This window comes from Symsagittifera roscoffensis, chromosome 4, assembly GCF_963678635.1.
Source record: "Symsagittifera roscoffensis chromosome 4, txSymRosc1.1, whole genome shotgun sequence".
Taxonomy (NCBI): domain Eukaryota; kingdom Metazoa; phylum Xenacoelomorpha; order Acoela; family Convolutidae; genus Symsagittifera; species Symsagittifera roscoffensis.
This window is the reverse complement of record NC_087065.1, coordinates 15,920,401-15,929,977: the sequence shown is the minus strand read 5'-3', so window position 1 is coordinate 15,929,977 and position 9,577 is coordinate 15,920,401.

Here is a 9,577-nt window from a genome sequence, read left to right as displayed (position 1 = left end):
TTTATTGCGACCCAAAATTGCCCCCGCCATTGTACTTGCGTCTACGGCTAAACAGTTTTCTTCAATAAAACTGAAATCCTGATGCTTCCTTATTGTGGTTGCGGAGTAATCCCTTTAGAAAGGCTATTTGCTTTTAAGTATCAGGTTTATCAGATATTTTGAGTTTCAACCTATACAGCATGGTCAATGGAAACCCTTTCTTTGCCTCTATAAATACTAGCGAAGATTAAATATCAAACTTGTAACTTTTTTTTCTCAAAAACGGGGGAGGGGGGGGGTCAATGTATAATAAATATAGTCGACCTAAAATTTCCGCCAAAAAAGCTCAGCAGAAAAATTTTTGTTCAACAGTCAAATATTTTTTTTTTCAAATTTTTATGATGTTTTTTATTTATTCAACCTTATTCAACCAATTTGACTCTCTGCCACTAATTTTTATGCGTGATGGATTGGGTTGAATCTAAAACTCAAAAACAAATTAGTTCAAGAACTAAAGAAGAAAAAGTATTGGTTTCTTAAAAATTTGGGGTTAAATTTATCTATTTTGATGACAATGCCGCCGTTGTAAACTGAAAAGAAAACTTTTTGCAATCTATTCTCGTTAACCAACATCAACATCCTGTTTTACCCGGTTTTTAAGTTTCACAGCAGTTTTACCTTCGCTTTTAAAGTTAAATTGTATATTCATAGCCTATGTGCAAGTCTTCATGGTATTCATTTTTTGTACGGAACATCATTCATTTTTTGTATGTGAAAATCAATTTTACCGAGTAAAATTGATTTTTCCAAGTTTTGCTGTTTTGGTAAATAAACAAACCTTAAATTTCCGTGTAACAACTTTTAATTGTGAAGTTTTCATTTCTTTTCTATGCAACACTTTTTGAGCAGACTGCGAAAAAAAATTTCGTCGCACAGCATTACGAGCCCAAACTATGCTTAATGTGAATTGTAGGTGGATTCCGCGGCAAGCCAACATCAGATTTGACGCGGAATCCGCAACATCGCTACTTTTCTTTGATCCTCTTTGCTGTTTTGGATTCCTCAACATATAATATGGCTTAAAAAACTTGCGCTGTTGCGGCTTCCGCAAATGATAAACATAATCTGCATTTTGTTTGCGGATTCCAGTAACATATATCGATATATAAGCGTCTTCAGTTTCAATCTGAAAAACCTGTGAGTAATATAAATACGATCGCATGAAACTGAAAAACCAATTGTTTGTTGATGTTTTCGAAAAGCGTCTTTTATACAGAAAAGCCTCCAAAATACTAAATTCATGGGCTAAAAACTAAGGAGGTCCAAAAATGGGAAAAAACTTAACAATGTCCCAAAGAGGATTTTTATCTAGATCCGGAAACTATTTATCTGAGATACCGAAAATTCAGTTCGTTCAATTATTCAACACGGCGCACCGTAAAATCTCAAATGCTTCAAATAATTTTTCTTCAGTTCGATTCTCAAATGCTGACAAAACATTTCGTTCTCTCCGTTCCTGGCTTACAGCTCAATTTCTTTAGCATCTCAAAAACTATTAAGTCTCAAATGTTTCACCAATGCCTGAATTAACTTTTCAGTACACCCACAAGTTGTTTTATCAATGATTTACAATTTGTTCGTAGCTTCCGCTGACAATGGTTATATCCTTGCTTTTGAATTCCGAATTTACTAGATAACAGTTCTAGCTCTAACTTTTCATTTTTCATACGCAAAAACGGATTTAGTTCACAATAAAAACCAAAAAGGAGAAATCCGTTTATTCCTTGCCGAATCTGCTTACAATTGCGAAAGTCCAAACTACCAGCTATGTTCGCTTGTTGGGGTTTCCGCAAACAAGAACACGTGCCTAAAAATTTTATTTGTTAGCTATATGTACCCGGAGTCAACGGAAAATTTGTACGTACAATCCAATTACACTCTGGAGCAAGTTTAAATACTTGTCTTTTAATCTTAATCCACTGAACTACTGAAACCAAATTTTGTGCCTAGCCTAATTAAAGATAAACCAATTTAAAAATAAATTTAAAGATATCTTTTTTTCAAAAACTGGATCAAGGGGTTTATCTTGAAATCTTATAAAAGTACTCCTTGATAACAAGAATTTGTTACCATTTCTGCTGTCGTATTTGGAGAGCAAAATTCAACTAGTTTTCAGAATTTGAAAATCATTAACTCAAAAAGTGAACATATACCTAAGTGCATTCATAAATGCTTTAAACGTTGATTGCATTTTGTAATTATCAGAGCTTTTTACGTTTTGTTTCATTGAACAAATCATAAAAAAAGCACCAAGATCTAAATTATTAGTTTTTTCTACACTTAGCACACTGGCCACAAAAGTATATTTTTGCAAACTTTGCCTGTTTTCAGCCGCGCAAACAAAAAGAGAAAATTGTGGTTTCTCATTCACTTAAACACAAAACTTATTTATTGGTAAATACATGCACTGTAGCTGATTGACTTTTTTTTCGTTATACAAATTTTGAAATATATGTGCCAATTGACAATAAGACTGTTAAAACTTTTTTCTGAGATCGCTTGTTTGTTTAGATTAAACTGCTGTATGAAAACGATCTTTTATATATTTCAGGAATTTTTTTGGAATTGTTTCAAAAGAGTTTCACAACAAATATCAGCTGATTAATTGCATTCAAGTTGAGAAAAAATGTTTTGAACGTCCTAGCTTCCTGTCAATTTAATACACTCAAGCATCAGTAGAAAGGGGTAAACTTTTTCCCGTGAACGAAAATTGATGATTGATTATCCGATTTGAGTGCAAAGCTTACACATTGATTTGTCAATTTGAAGGGATTGTAGTCCGGCGTTCTCTCTATGCTGTTTATGAACGTTTTGAATTGACATAAATGTTGAGTCTCTATCCAGCAGAACAACCCTGTTGCCCGACTTTGCCCTGTAAACGTAGGTAAAAATGGATAGGTAAAAATGCTTGCTGGGAAATCTGAAAGTCAAGTTCCACTTTCGAAGTTAGAAGTCGATCAAATTGTTCTTGAACTCATAAGATTTTTGCTGTTCGTTAGTGGAGTTTGCCTTCATTTTAACAAAGGAAATGAACTGAGATTGAAAAGAGGTCAAAACTCAAAACAGCCAAAAATCGAAACAGAGTGTGAGAAAAATTTTAAAACTTTTTCCTGGAAAAAAAACCAAGGCCTATATAGAAGTACTCCCAATTTCCATCACTCTTGAGGAAAACATGTTGTATCAGGTCGGAGTCATGGTTGCTACAATTGCCATTCAACGCCGGCTTTGAAACCATTTTTGAAAAGTTCAATTAAAAAAAATGGGGAAAAAAACCTTTCTGAATTTTTTCAAAGCTCTCGCTCTACAAAGTACCAATTGCCAAGTTACAACTTGATTTCCTTAGCCTCTTTAATTGTATAACCAAATATTAAGTTTGACGCCAATATTAAATAGCGCTTTCAATTCGTTATCATAAAGTGTTTGCGAATATCATAAGTTTGCTGAATTTCAAAACCCCATAACTTTTCACAAAACAATCACACGTAAGTTATCTTTCAAATTTGAGAATAGTTGGACATAAATGTTTTTTTTTCTACATGATGGAAAAAATTGTTCAAAAATGGCTAGTTAAAACTTCGAAAGTAGTGTAGAAAAAAACCACCCTGGGTATAATTATTTTTGTAATTTTTTTTCAAAAGTGCTTCTTATGTTTGAATTGAATAGTGAAAGTGACTAGTGAACTATTCTTTTCAAGTCTACATTAAGAATGAACTTGAGCTATATAAATTTACCTCGTGAGCTATTTTGAAAAGTTACCCCAAACAAAAGCAGTAATTTTCCAGAATTTCTCTCCTATTTTTCAACAGTTGGTTTTGTACTGCCGCCTGAGAAAGAAAGTAGTGTTTTCTTTTACAATTAACAAGACGTGTTTCCATCATAATATGTCCTAAATTATTGGTTGACATATTTTAAACAAGACTGCTTGTATCAGGGCGAAGTCCAGGAAGTTCCGACTGCCTTTTAACGTTTATGGAGCAGTAATAACATAAACAACATAAAAAAATTAAATGAAATAAATAAAATGAAAAACTTTTTTTCTGAAATTTGAAAATTTTCTATAAAAATTATCCCCCCACACGCCATAAAAAATACAAAACAATAGATTTCGCTCCTTGTAACAAATCAATTACGGCAAATAAGCTTCTTTTGACCAATTTGGAACGATTTCTAAGACGGATTAAATCTCCGCTTACGCGTTAATAGTGCGAATTATATCGCGTGTTAATTGTCCAAAATTGTCAAATTTACAACTACTCATCTATAATGAAAACAGCTTGCATTCCTCATTTCAAGTTCGAACTGTTTCTGGGTCATTTCTTTCAAAAAACGGTAATATAAAAGTCTATAAGTGTCTGGAGAGAAAAAAATCAACTCAAGCTTAACAATATATTCAATTAAAAAAAAAAAAACAACTAGCTCACTTCAGCTTACATTGACTTTTGTGGTATGCATAAGTAGTTTGCACTACGCTTTCAAAATCATAGATTAAATCTTCAAAGCACTCCTGAAAAGGTCAAGATTTTGGCCAAACTGGCACACTTCAACATTTCAAACCCTAGAGCTTCACTGGAAAAAAATGTATGTGAGTTTTTTAATGGGACCCAGGGAATCGTTATCTTAATTGATCTAAAGAAAGTTTCATTAGTGATCAACGAAAGTGGTCTGAAAAAACCACCGCAAGAATATACATTCTCTTTTATCTTCAAAAGTCGGAACAACAATTGCAGACAACTTTGGTAACTGTTTTTGCAAACAACTCAAAACATTTTGTTGAAAGAAATTTTTTTTCCAGAAAAGTTCTGCAAAAAAATTATCAAATACTTTGGGACGTTTATATTGTGAAATAAGCCTAAGGGTTTGGCCGATAAATGAGCAATTTTGGTAGATTTTTGTCGTGTAATTTTCGATCAAATCAAACGAAAGATAACAAAAAGAGTGTTAATAAAAAAGAAGCCCGCAATGACAACACTAAGATATATAGGCAAAACTATTATAACCGATTTGTTCAAAAAAAAATTTTCTCGTAGTAAAATTTGATTTTTTGTAAGCCATTTGGACATAAAATAGATAATATACAAGTTTTTTTGCAGTTCAGAAAAATTGTTTCTAGATTCTAGAAAATATATATGTTTTGCGTTATTAAATCTGTATAGAATCTGAACAAAATCTATTTAGAATGATAAATTATTGATTACATTGCATTTTCCTGGGACCCATAAATATCGATTTTGTTTTTTAAAAAAGAATACATTGTCTAAAAAAAAACATTTTTATTGTCTAAGAAAACTCAAAACAAAAATTGAATTCAAATTTCTTAACTGTTTTGCCCAGTTTAGACACACTGTAGGATTACTGCAGCCCTATTTTTCTGATGATGGTCGAAGAAATTGGTCTGAAAAAAACTAACGGATGGCATTGCAGATTGTCGACATCTTTATTGACCTCAAATGAAAGCAATCGACTCTAACCTGATTTTGTTGACATTTGCTTGTGCCTTCTCGAATGCTGCGTGAAATTTCATTGAGTTAATTTTGTGATCTTTGGCGTAACCAGAACTCAGGCTAACACAGTGAAATAGAATAATATGAATTGTTCTCTCCATGAATTTGATCGATTTCAACATAAAGGAATATGAGCTTTGGACCAATCTGCAAAAATTAATTGCAACTTTACAAATATCAAGCTCATCGAAAGGTATATGCAACCCGCACTCAGTAAAATTATAAACGATTTATAATCCATTATACTGATAAAATTTTTCGTGATTTTATAGTAAATTATAATCAATTACAATTGATTATAGTTTTTTCTACAATCTCTTATACTTTCTTGTAAACTTTTATAAGCTCTTATAAACTCTTATAAACTCTGACAATCTCTTACAATCTCTTATAGTCTCTTTTAATCAACTGAAATAACTTATAAAAATTAATTTTTTCTTGATTTTTCTTGTCACTAAAAGTCTTGTTTTTCTTTTGCTCATCTGAACACAAAGTTTTACCACGAAACAAAAGTTTCATAGGGATCCCTTCATATCAGTTGAAAGAATCCCGCGATAGGTGAAATGTAACTCTGCTATAGAAATCTTGAAACTTAAGCAGTTTGCTGATATTTTGATGGTAAGAAAAAACTTAAAATGTGCATAATGAAACAACTATAATAAAGAAGAATTGAAAAAGAAAAACATTATAAATTCGAATTGATTTCAATAGTGCTGACACAGTTTTCCCATTTTTTTCTCATAAAGCAACGTCTAGAAAAAAATAAAAAATATAAGCAAATCAGGTAGAAGGTCGAAAACCAAATGGGCAAACAAAAGAGATTATAAGCAGTTATAATCGATTATAATGTTTTTTTTTCTGCAAAACAATTAAGTTAGCAATTCGGATTAAAATAATTGATTATAATCGGTTATAATGTAATATAATTGATTATATTTGATCTCAAAAAGAAATATTATAACCGAGTTTTAACGCTTGAAACTGAATGCGGGAACGTTAAATTGTGTCGGTGCATTCGCATATTTGGAGGTTTGCATCAAAAACTGTCCGGTTTGTTCATAAGTCGTTATCTACAATTTTGCTAAAAAAAACATTCACAACTTTCCTTAAAATGTTACAAGATTGGAGATTGCGACTTTTTTCACAGGAGGTTCATGGATAATAATCAATTTTATTGATTTTCTGAAAGCTATTTCTATAGATTTCAAAAACAATCCTTTCTAAATAATTTAAAATGTTATAATCATGCTATTTTTCAGAGCAATAAACTCCATCCATTCATATTCGAATTTGTTTGATTTTTTCAAAGCTACCGTCAATTTTGTTTCAAATGATTTATAATCCAATTTAATCATTTACAACAGAGATACTTTAGGATTTTTTTTTTTCAATTTTTCATAATCATTTTAAATATAAATTAAATATTTTGCTGTTCGTTTAATCATTTCAACTTGTTTCTGATTCAATCACGTTTTTGTAATAATTACAATTTTTGGCATTGTTCTACAGTTTTATTTGCCAATGCCGCATAGTTTTTCTTCAGTTTTGTTTACCCAATCTCCATCTCCGCGTCCCTGTCTTAAATTTTCCTAGACCCTCTCCCATCTTCACCCTCTTCCCTCTCTCAAAGTATGGAAAAAAGATGGGAAAAGGGGTTAAGAGCCAAAAAATGTGCGAATCAAACGAGTAAAAGAGGGGAGTAAACAGAGGGAACGATTTGGTAAACGGGGATGTGCGGGGACTTGGGGTTTCTGTAGTGGGGTTTCTGATGCGGGCGGAGGGTGAATTCTAGTGGGGAACATGGGAACTGTGAACGTGTTTGTACGATACGGTTTCTTAAGCACGTACAAGAAATCATCGATGATTTTGAAAACTAGAAAGATTTGTAATCAATTAAAATGGATTATAATGGCTTTTTGATTTTAAATTTTATTGGTTACGTTTGTTTAAAAATCTATTACAAATCTAATGAACATTTTAGGAAATTAAATTTTTCAAATCGATTTTATCCGTCTATTATCGGCAAATTTAAATTATGATTTTTAAATATTTTTTCAAATTTTTCTTATAATGAGATAAAAATTTGCCACAGTCGCACAAAGAAATAACAAAACATCAATAAAACATCAATGATTAAATTTACTTTTTGGCTTGTGAGCTAACCGGAGGAAGTTCAGAGAAACCAGTTAATTTGCACAGTTAATGGTTAGTTATGCTGACTATTTTTTATGCAAGTAACTTTTAAACATTTGTCTCAGCCCGACTTACAACGTCCAAAGCTATATGACATGAATAATCAACATTGATGTTTTCTTTTCCCGAACCATTTAAAATCTTAATATTATAAATAGTATTACAAAAATAAAATTTTACAAGCTAGGTTTTTGACTATGATTACTGCATTCAGATTTTTCCCAAAAAAAAACCTATTTTTATTGGGAAAAAGCTGCTATAAAATAAAGGTAAAAAAAACTACCCACAAAACTTAAAAGAAGTTTCAAAATAGGGAAGTTTAAACTAGGATAGTGGAACCTGATCTAAACTACATTTTATTATTGGATAAATTAGATATTTTACCACTGTAAAATATTTAATATTAACCAATCATAATCCATCCAACTAACAACCCACTTATTTGTTACTGCTCAAATTACTTGTAATTTCAGCACCAGAGAGATTTGAATTTAACTTAGAAATTAGTTACCTCTACAAGAGAACTTCAGCAGTCGCAATAAGCCAGTATACTCTAGATCTATTGAGCCTAGCAGAGACTAGTTAAACACCCTGAGACTAGTAGATATAAGAGTAAGATTAGGATCGGTATTAGACTAAGAAGTTGCACGAATCTATCCGGCCGAAAATAAGATAGCGTGACGAGCAGACGGTGTACCCTATCCGAAATTACTCTATGAGTTAACCTAAAGGATTGTAACTCAATAGTCATCCTGGGAGAGACACTTTTTTGTCATTAATTTTGAGGTATAGGATATAAAACCTTTCGGGAATGTTTATGTGCAACTATTTTATAACATTTACAATTAATCATATTTGGTTGACTGGTTGAATTTGAAACATCAAAAAAATGAATTATAAAAAAGTTTTGTTCCAGGAATAACGTTTTGCTCCCGTCTCATAAAAGTTTCAAAAGCTGATAGAACGATTGAAAACTACCCTACCAACCATGTTTCTCCTTAATATTTTTTTTAAAATGCGTTTCTTCAATTGAGTTCTTTTAATCACCCTTTTTTTGCAAAAGGAGGCAAACTGTGATTATATAAAGTTTTTTAAATGCTTACCCGTTGAGTCATTTGTCTTTTTTGGAGTAGTAATTTGTTACTACGCAACATAGGGTTTAAAGTATTAAGGTTTTAAGGTTCTTATACTGTTCAATGTTATCAGTCTTCAAAACTTAGTTGCAACAAGGATAGCAAATTAGAAAGCAATTAGATAGCAAATTAGAAAGTTTTTTATATCAAAATTTTTTTCTGCGTGGTGTGATCTCAACAAAAAATATAACTTAGGCATATTCGACAGTTAGAGTAAACAAGGCCAATTTGAAAACAATTTTTGCAGAAAAATGACTAGAAAAACGAAAATTAGATAAAATATTTTTCAAAAAATCTGTCTAATTTCTAGCAATTTTTTTTCCAATTTTTTAAGTTAATTATTTCAAAAATACCGCTTAAAAAAACTATTTTTATTCGACTGAAACCTAATTTTCACGGTTTGAATTAAGGTGATTGAAGCTATTGCACGATAATTTATTACCTTGAAATGAGACTGTAAAATGTATTATTAATGTTTGACCGTTTAACCTCTGAGCTATACTGATCGTTGACCTTTACGTTATTAATTTATATACACCTGCCAAAAGCGCAACGGCTTTTGGTAAACTTGGAATTTTTTCACTATCTTTTGTGATATGCAACAAACCAACAGAAAACTAATTCAACCTTTTTAACCTCTTTTACTCTAGTTAGCTATCACCGTATTTTATTTAGTCTTAAATAAAAGCCTACTTTTTATTGTAGGAATCT